Genomic DNA, 10516 nt, shown 5'->3' with positions numbered 1-10516 from the left:
TGTTACACCCTACTGCTACTGTTACACCCTGCTGTTACACCCTACTGTTACACCCTACTGTTACACCCTACTGCTACTGTTACACCCTACTGCTATGGTTACACCCTATTGTTACACCCTACTGTTACTGTTACACCTTACTGCTGCTGTTACACCCTACTGTTACACCCTACTGTTACTGTTACACCCTACTGTTACACCCTACTGCTACTGTTACACCCTACTGTTACACCCTACTGTTACTGTTACACCCTACTGTTACTGTTACACCCTACTGTTACTGTCACACCCTGCTGTTACACCCTACTGTTACACCCTACTGTTACTGTTACACCCTACTGCTACTGTTACACCCTGCTGCTACACCCTACTGTTACTGTTACACCCTACTGTTACATTCTACTGTTACACCCTACTGTTACTGTTACACCCTACTGTTACACCCTACTGCTACTGTTACACCCTGCTGTTACACCCTACTGTTACTGTTACACCCTACTGTTACACCCTACTGTTACACCCTACTGTTACTGTTACACCCTACTGCTACTGTTACACCCTATTGTTACACCCTACTGTTACTGTCGCACCCTACTGTTACACCCTACTGTTACTGTTACACCCTACTGCTACTGTTACACCCTATTGTTACACCCTACTGTTACTGTTACACCCTACTGTTACACCCTACTGTTACTGTTACACCCTACTGTTACACCCTACTGCTACTGTTACACCCTACTGTTACACCCTACTGTTACTGTCGCACCCTACTGTTACACCCTACTGCTACTGTTACACCCTACTGTTACACCTTACTGCTGCTGTTACACCCTACTGCTACTGTTACACCCTATTGTTACACCCTACTGTTACTGTTACACCCTACTGTTACACCCTACTGCTACTGTTACACCCTACTGTTACACCTTACTGCTGCTGTTACACCCTACTGCTACTGTTACACCCTATTGTTACACCCTACTGTTACTGTTACACCCTACTGTTACACCCTACTGCTACTGTTACACCCTACTGTTACACCCTACTGTTACTGTCACACCCTACTGTTACTGTTACACCCTACTGCTACTGTTACACCCTACTGCTACTGTTACACCCTATTGTTACACCCTACTGTTACTGTTACACCCTACTGCTACTGTTACACCCTATTGTTACACCCTACTGTTACTGTCGCACCCTACTGTTACACCCTACTGTTACACCTTACTGCTACTGTTACACCCTACTGTTACACCCTACTGTTACTGTCGCACCCTACTGTTACACCCTACTGCTACTGTTACACCCTATTGTTACACCCTACTGTTACTGTCGCACCCTACTGTTACACCCTACTGTTACACCCTACTGCTACTGTTACACCCTACTGTTACACCCTACTGTTACACCGTACTGTTACTGTTACACCCTACTGTTACACCGTACTGTTACTGTTACACCCTACTGTTACTGTTAGACCCTGCTGTTACACCCTACTGCTGCTGTTACACCCTACTGTTACACCCTACTGTTACTGTTACACCCTACTGTTACTGTTAGACAATACTGTTACACCCTACTGCTATACCCTACTGTTACTGTTAGACCATACTGTTACACCCTACTGCTATACCCTACTGTTACTGTTAGACCATACTGTTACACCCTACTGCTATACCCTACTGTTACTGTTAGACCATACTGTTACACCCTACTGCTACACCCTACTGTTATACCCTAATAGGGAATAGGTTGCCATTTGTCATGCTGGCAAAGATATTTCCAGGGGGGAAAAAAATCCTTAGAAAACCTTAATGGTATTTCCTTACCTTTTTTCATGGATTGGTGGGTCCCCTGTGGGACGGTTGAGCTAACGTAGGCTAATGCGATTAGCATGAGGTTGTAAGTAACAACAACATTTCCCAGGACATAGACATATCTGATATTGGCAGAAAGCTTAAATTCTTGTTAATCTAACTGCACTGACCAATTTACAGAAGCTATTACAGTGAAATAATTCCAAGCTATTGTTTGTGGAGAGTGCACAGTTTTGAACATGAAAAGTTATTAATAAACAAATTAGGCACATTTGGGCAATTTTGAACAGAAATGCAATGGTTCATTGTATCATTCTAAAACTTTGCACATACACTGCTGCCATCGAGTGGTCAAAATCTAAATTGCACCTGGTCTGGAATAATACATTATGTCCTTTCTTTTGCATTTAAAAAAAAACTAAACAAAGGTTTTTCTTTTTCTTTGTATGATCTTTTACCAGGTCTATTGTGTTATATTCTCCTACATTCCTTTCACATTTCCACAAATTTCAAAGCGTTTCCTTTCAAATTGTACCAATCATTTGCATATCCTTGCTTCAGGGCCTGAGCTACAGGCAGTTAGATTTGGGTATGTCATTTTAGGTGAACATTGAAAATAAGGGGCCAATCCTTCTGTCCTTGTTATTAATAAGAACATTTTAACACTTGATTCAGATGACTATTTTCCCACTTTCAGTTGAATATGCAATATTTAATAGGCCTATGCCTGTGGAGCACAGTGTTATTTCCAGGTCTGATATTCCATAACCACCACTGACACAAACTAGATGCTAGGCTAGGCTAGGCTAGGCTAGGCTAGGCTAGGCCCAAGTGTTGACACTCTAAACTGTATTTTTAAATGACTCATTGATAAAACATTTACCCAGACAATATCTAAAAACCCTAAAGACAAACCTTGTTTGTATTTGTGTGTGTGTGTGTGTGTGTGTGTGTGTGTGTGTGTGTGTGTGTGTGTGTGTGTGTGTGTGTGTGTGTGTGTGTGTGTGTGTGTGTGTGTTGCTGAGGGGTTGAATGTGTCAGTGAGTCAACATCCTATAAAGCTTTAATTTCACACCAAAACATCCTGAAGGAATCCCATGACTGACTGTGAGGGAATCTTCTGATCTGTTGAATTAACCAACTTCTCAGTATAATTGCCTCACAAGAAAACAGTTACTTGAGGTTGAGGAGGCCATGCTAATCTGGTCCTTCTTCTGTCTGCTGGAACTTCAGCAACTTCTTAGTCTGTCTGGTTCATTTTGGTACAACAACAAAAACATGAACACAAACAAAGTCAACGTCCCAAATTAGGTTTACAGAAAAGTCCTGATTCCTGGTGACCAATGTTGAATGTTTTCCTGCTCCCAAATGGCACCCTATTCCCTACACAGTGCACTACTTTGATGGACCCTATTCCCTAAACAGTTCACTACCTTGATGGACCCTATTCCCTATATAGTGCACTACTTTGATGGACCCTATTCCCTACACAGTGCACTACTTTGATGGACCCTATTCCCTACACAGTGCACTACTTTGATGGACCCTATTCCCTACACAGTGCACTACTTTGATGGGAATAGTGTGTCATTTGTGACACAGAGTAATGAGACAGAAGATTGTAATAACAACCACAAACTCTCTCATGTACTGTACTGGGGAACTAACAGACAGTCATCACCATGTACTGGGGAACTAACAGGCAGTCATCACCATGTACTGTACTGGGGAACTAACAGGCAGTCATCACCATGTACTGTACTGGGGAACTAACAGACAGTCATCACCATGTACTGTACTGGGGAACTAACAGACAGTCATCACCATGTACTGGGGAACTAACAGGCAGTCATCACCATGTACTGGGGAACTAACAGGCAGTCATCACCATGTACTGGGTAACTAACAGGCAGTCATCACCATGTACTGGGGAACTAACAGGCAGTCATCACCATGTACTGTACTGGGGAACTAACAGGCAGTCATCACCATGTACTGGGGAACTAACAGACAGTCATCACCATGTACTGGGGAACTAACAGGCAGTCATCACCATGTACTGTACTGGGGAACTAACAGACAGTCAACACCATGTACTGGGGAACTAACAGACAGTCATCACCATGTACTGTACTGGGGAACTAACAGGCAGTCATCACCATGTACTGTACTGGGGAACTAACAGACAGTCATCACCATGTACTGGGGAACTAACAGGCAGTCATCACCATGTACTGACTGTACTGGGGAACTAACAGGCAGTCATCACCATGAACTGTACTGGGGAACTAACAGGCAGTCATCACCTTGTAATGTACTGGGGAACTAACAGGCAGTCATCACCATGTACTGGGGAACTAACAGGCAGTCATCACCATGTACTGTACTGGGGAACTAACAGGCAGTCATCACCATGTACTGTACTGGGGAACTAACAGACAGTCATCACCATGTACTGTACTGGGGAACTAACAGGCTGTCATCACCATGTACTGGGGAACTAACAGGCAGTCATCTCCATGTACTGTACTGGGGAACTAACAGGCAGTCATCACCATGTACTGTACTGGGGAACTAACAGGCAGTCATCACCATGTACTGTACTGGGGAACTAACAGGCAGTCATCACCATGTACTGTACTGGGGAACTAACAGGCAGTCATCACCATGTACTGTACTGGTGAACTAACAGACAGTCATCACCATGTATTGTACTGGTGAACTAACAGACAGTCATCACCATGTATTGTACTGGGGAACTAACAGACAGTCATCACCATGTACTGGGGAACTAACAGACAGTCATCACCATGTACTGGGGAACTAACAGACGGTCATCACCATGTACTGTACTGAGGAACTAACAGGCAGTCATCACCATGTACTGTACTGGGGAACTAACAGGCAGTCATCACCATGTACTGACTGTACTGGGGAAGTAACAGACAGTCATCACCATGTACTGTACTGGGGAACTAACAGGCAGTCATCACCATGTACTGGGGAACTAACAGACAGTCATCACAATGTACTGTACTGGGGAACTAACAGACAGTCATCACCATGTACTGTACTGGGGAACTAACAGACAGTCATCACCATGTACTGGGGAACTATCAGACAGTCATCACCATGTACTGTACTGGAGAACTAACAGGCAGTCATCACAATGTACTGGGGAACTAACAGACAGTCATCACCATGTACTGTACTGGGGAACTAATAGACAGTCATCACCTTGTACTGTACTGGGGAACTAACAGACAGTCATCACCATGTACTGTACTGGGGAACTAACAGACAGTCATCACCATGTACTGTACTGGGGAACTAACAGACAGTCATCACCATGTGCTTGGGAACTAACAGACAGTCATCACCATGTACTGACTGTACTGGGGAACTAACAGGCAGTCATCACCATGTACTGTACTGGGGAACTAACAGACAGTCATCACCATGTACTGGGGAACTAACAGACAGTCATCACCATGTACTGGGGAACTAACAGACAGTCATCACCATGTACTGTACTGGGGAACTAACAGACAGTCATCACCATGTACTGTACTGGGGAACTAACAGACAGTCATCACCATGTACTGTACTGGTGAACTAACAGACAGTCATCACCATGTACTGTACTGGTGAACTAACAGGCAGTCATCACCATGTACTGTACTGGGGAACTAACAGACAGTCATCACCATGTACTGTACTGGGGAACTAACAGACAGTCATCACCATGTACTGTACTGGGGAACTAACAGACAGTCATCATGTACTGTACTGGGGAACTAACAGGCAGTCATCACCATGTACTGTACTGGGGAACTAACAGGCATTCATCACCATGTACTGGGGAACTAACAGACAGTCATCACCATGTACTGGGGAACTAACAGACAGTCATCACCATGTACTGGGGAACTAACAGATAGTCATCACCATGTACTGTACTGGGGAACTAACAGGCAGTCATCACCATGTACTGGGGAACTAACAGGCAGTCATCACCATGTACTGTACTGGGGAACTAACAGGCAGTCATCACCATGTACTGGGGAACTAACAGGCAGTCATCACCATGTACTGGGGAACTAACAGACAGTCATCACCATGTACTGTACTGGGGAACTAACAGGCAGTCATCACCATGTACTGTACTGGGGAACTAACAGACAGTCATCACCATGTACTGGGGAACTAACAGACAGTCATCACCATGTTCTGTACTGGGGAACTAACAGACAGTCAACACCATGTACTGGGGAACTAACAGGCAGTCATCACCATGTACTGTACTGGGGAACTAACAGACAGTCATCACCATGTACTGTACTGGGGAACAAACAGACAGTCATCACCATGTACTGTACTGGGGAACTAACAGACAGTCAACACCATTAACTGGGGAACTAAAAGGCAGTCATCACCATGTACTGGTGAACTAACAGGCAGTCATCACCATGTACTGTACTGGGGAACTAACAGACAGTCATCACCATGTACTGTACTGGGGAACTAACAGACAGTCATCACCATGTACTGTACTGGGGAACTAACAGGCAGTCATCACCATGTACTGTACTGGGGAACTAACAGACAGTCATCACCATGTACTGTACTGGGGAACTAACAGACAGTCATCACCATGTACTGGGGAACTAACAGGCAGTCATCACCATGTACTGGGGAACTAACAGGCAGTCATCACCATGTACTGGTGAACTAACAGGCAGTCATCACCATGTACTGTACTGGGGAACTAACAGGCAGTCATCACCATGTACTGTACTGGGGAACTAACAGACAGTCATCACCATGTACTGGGGAACTAACAGACAGTCATCACCATGTACTGTACTGGGGAACTAACAGGCAGTCATCACCATGTACTGGGGAACTAACAGACAGTCATCACCATGTACTGTACTGGGGAACTAACAGGCAGTCATCACCATGTACTGGTGAACTAACAGGCAGTCATCACCATGTACTGTACTGGGGAACTAACAGGTAGTCATCACCATGTACTGGGGAACTAACAGGCAGCCATCGCCATGTACTGTACTGGGGAACTAACAGGCAGTCATCACCATGTACTGTACTGGGGAACTAACAGACAGTCATCACCATGTACTGTACTGGGGAATTAACAGCTAGTCATCACCATCTACTGGGGAACTAACAGACAGTCATCACCATGTACTGGGGAACTAACAGACAGTCATCACCATGTACTGGGGAACTAACAGGCAGTCATCACCATGTACTGTACTGGGGAACTAACAGACAGTCATCACCATGTACTGGGGAACTAACAGACAGTCATCACCATGTACTGGGGAACTAACAGACAGTCATCACCATGTACTGGGGAACTAACAGACAGTCATCACCATGTACTGTACTGGGGAACTAACAGGCAGTCATCACCATGTACTGGGGAACTAACAGACAGTCATCACCATGTACTGTACTGGGGAACTAACAGGCAGTCATCACCATGTACTGTACTGGGGAACTAACAGGTAGTCATCACCATGTACTGGTGAACTAACAGACAGTCATCACCATGTACTGGGGAACTAACAGACAGTCATCACCATGTACTGGGGAACTAACAGGCAGTCATCACCATGTACTGGGGAACTAACAGACAGTCATCACCATGTACTGGGGAACTAACAGACAGTCATCACCATGTACTGTACTGGGGAACTAACAGGCAGTCATCACCATGTACTGGGGAACTAACAGACAGTCATCACCATGTACTGTACTGGGGAACTAACAGGCAGTCATCACCATGTACTGTACTGGGGAACTAACAGGTAGTCATCACCATGTACTGGGGAACTAACAGGCAGTCATCACCATGTACTGTACTGGGGAACTAACAGGCAGTCATCACCATGTACTGTACTGGGGAACTAACAGACAGTCATCACCATGTACTGTACTGGGGAACTAACAGGTAGTCATCACCATGTACTGGGGAACTAACAGACAGTCATCACCATGTACTGGGGAACTAACAGACAGTCATCACCATGTACTGGGGAACTAACAGACAGTCATCACCATGTACTGGGGAACTAACAGACAGTCATCACTATGTACTGGTGAACTAACAGACAGTCATCACCATGTACTGGGGAACTAACAGACAGTCATCACCATGTACTGTACTGGGGAACTAACAGGCAGTCATCACCATGTACTGTACTGGGGAACTAACAGACAGTCATCACCATGTACTGTACTGGGGAACTAACAGACAGTCATCACCATGTACTGGGGAACTAACAGACAGTCATCACCATGTACTGGGGAACTAACAGGCAGTCATCACCATGTACTGGGGAACTAACAGACAGTCAACACCATGTACTGTACTGGGGAACTAACAGACAGTCATCACATTGTTGTTATCCACCAAACTAATCAGCATGATGTCATAGTCCAGATAATTCCATCCAAGGAATGCAGCTGATTTAGGGGCTTACTTCCTGCGTATTTGGGCACAAATAAAGACTTTGTTATGATATCCTTCTCGCCATTTAAGGGCATTGTGGCACCGTTTGAGCTGTTGGTTGTAACTGTTGTTTAATCCGTTAGGATCACAATAGAAGTGTTTCTGTATTCAACATGGATAGAGTGGGATGCAGCTGTAATGGTTTCTATTGAGAAGTAGAGGAGTCAGACGCAGGACACAGGAAAAAGTGTAAACAAAACGTGTTTACTCAAATTTATCAATAAACTTCTCACAGAAAATAACATGGTTTTAAAAAAAACCCACCAACAACCACAAGACAGGAAACAATCACGGACAAGACAAACAGGAAAGGCAGAGGGTTAAATAATGAACCTAATTAGGGAAATCAAAAACAGGTGTACACAATAAAGACAAAACCAAACGAACAGTGAAATTGATCGGTGGTAACTAGTAAGCCGGTGATGTCGACCGCCGAACGAGCCCGAACAAGGAGAGAACTACTTTGATGGACCCTATTCCCTATATAGTGCACTACTTTGATGGACCCTATTCCCTATATAGTGCACTACATTTCACCAAGGCCAGGGGGGGCCAATTGAAGTACTGCTCACAAGTCAGGAAATGTTGCTGAAGTCTGGATCAACCCCGAGACTCCCAGCATCTGACTGTCTCACCCTCTCTCCCTTCCCTGGCATCAGTATACTAGCTGTCTCACCCTCTCCCCCTTCCCTGGCAGCAGTATACTAGTTGTCTCACCCTCTCTCCCTGGCATGCCATCATTATACTAGCTGTATCTGTCTCACCCTCTCTCCCTTCCCTGGCATGCCATCATTATACTAGCTGTATCTGTCTTACCCTCTCTCCCTGGCATGCCATCATTATACTAGCTGTATCTGTCTCACCCTCTCTCCCTGGCATACCATCATTATACTAGCTGTATCTGTCTCACCCTCTCTCCCTTCCCTGGCATGCCATCATTATACTAGCTGTATCTGTCTCACCCTCTCTCCCTGGCATGCCATCATTATACTAGCTGTATCTGTCTCACCCTCTCTCCCTGGCATGCCATCATTATACTAGCTGTATCTGTCTCGCCCTCTCTGCCTGGCATGCCGTCATTATACTAGCTGTACCTGTCTCACCCTCTCTCCCTGGCATGCCATCATTATACTAGCTGTATCTGTCTCACCCTCTCCCTGGCATGCCATCATTATACTAGCTGTATCTGTCTCACCCTCTCTCCCTGGCATGCCATCATTATACTAGCTGTATCTGTCTCACCCTCTCTCCCTTCCCTGGCATGCCATCATTATACTAGCTGTATCTGTCTCACCCTCTCCCTGGCATGCCATCATTATACTAGCTGTATCTGTCTCACCCTCTCTCCCTGGCATGCCATCATTATACTAGCTGTATCTGTCTCACCCTCTCCCTGGCATGCCATCATTATACTAGCTGTATCTGTCTCACCCTCTCTCCCTGGCATGCCATCATTATACTAGCTGTACCTGTCTCACCCTCTCTCCCTGGCATGCCATCATTATACTAGCTGTATCTGTCTCACCCTCTCTCCCTGGCATGCCATCATTATACTAGCTGTATTTGTCTCACCCTCTCTCCCTGGCATGCCTTCATTATACTAGCTGTATCTGTCTCACCCTCTCTCCCTGGCATGCCATCATTATACTAGCTGTATCTGTCTCACCCCCTCTCCCTGGCATGCCATCATTATACTAGCTGTATCTGTCTCACCCTCTCCCTGGCATGCCATCATTATACTAGCTGTATCTGTCTCACCCTCTCTCCCTGGCATGCCATCATTATACTAGCTGTACCTGTCTCACCCTCTCTCCCTTCCCTGGCATGCCATCATTATACTAGCTGTATCTGTCTCACCCCCTCTCCCTGGCATGCCATCATTATACTAGCTGTATCTGTCTCACCCTCTCCCTGGCATGCCATCATTATACTAGCTGTACCTGTCTCACCCTCTCCCTGGCATGCCATCATTATACTAGCTGTATCTGTCTCACTCTCTCTCCCTGACAGCAGTATACTAGCTATAGCTGTATCTGTCTCTCTCTCTCTGACAGCAGTATACTAGCTATAACTGTATCTGTCTCACTCTCTCTCCCTGACAGCAGTATACTAGCTATAACTGTATCTGTCTCTCTCTCTCTGACAGCAGTAT

Source organism: Salmo trutta, chromosome 36 (assembly GCF_901001165.1).
Source record: "Salmo trutta chromosome 36, fSalTru1.1, whole genome shotgun sequence".
In the NCBI taxonomy this organism is placed as follows: domain Eukaryota; kingdom Metazoa; phylum Chordata; class Actinopteri; order Salmoniformes; family Salmonidae; genus Salmo; species Salmo trutta.
The sequence above is the reverse complement of the archived record's forward strand: the minus strand, read 5'-3'. Positions refer to the sequence as shown.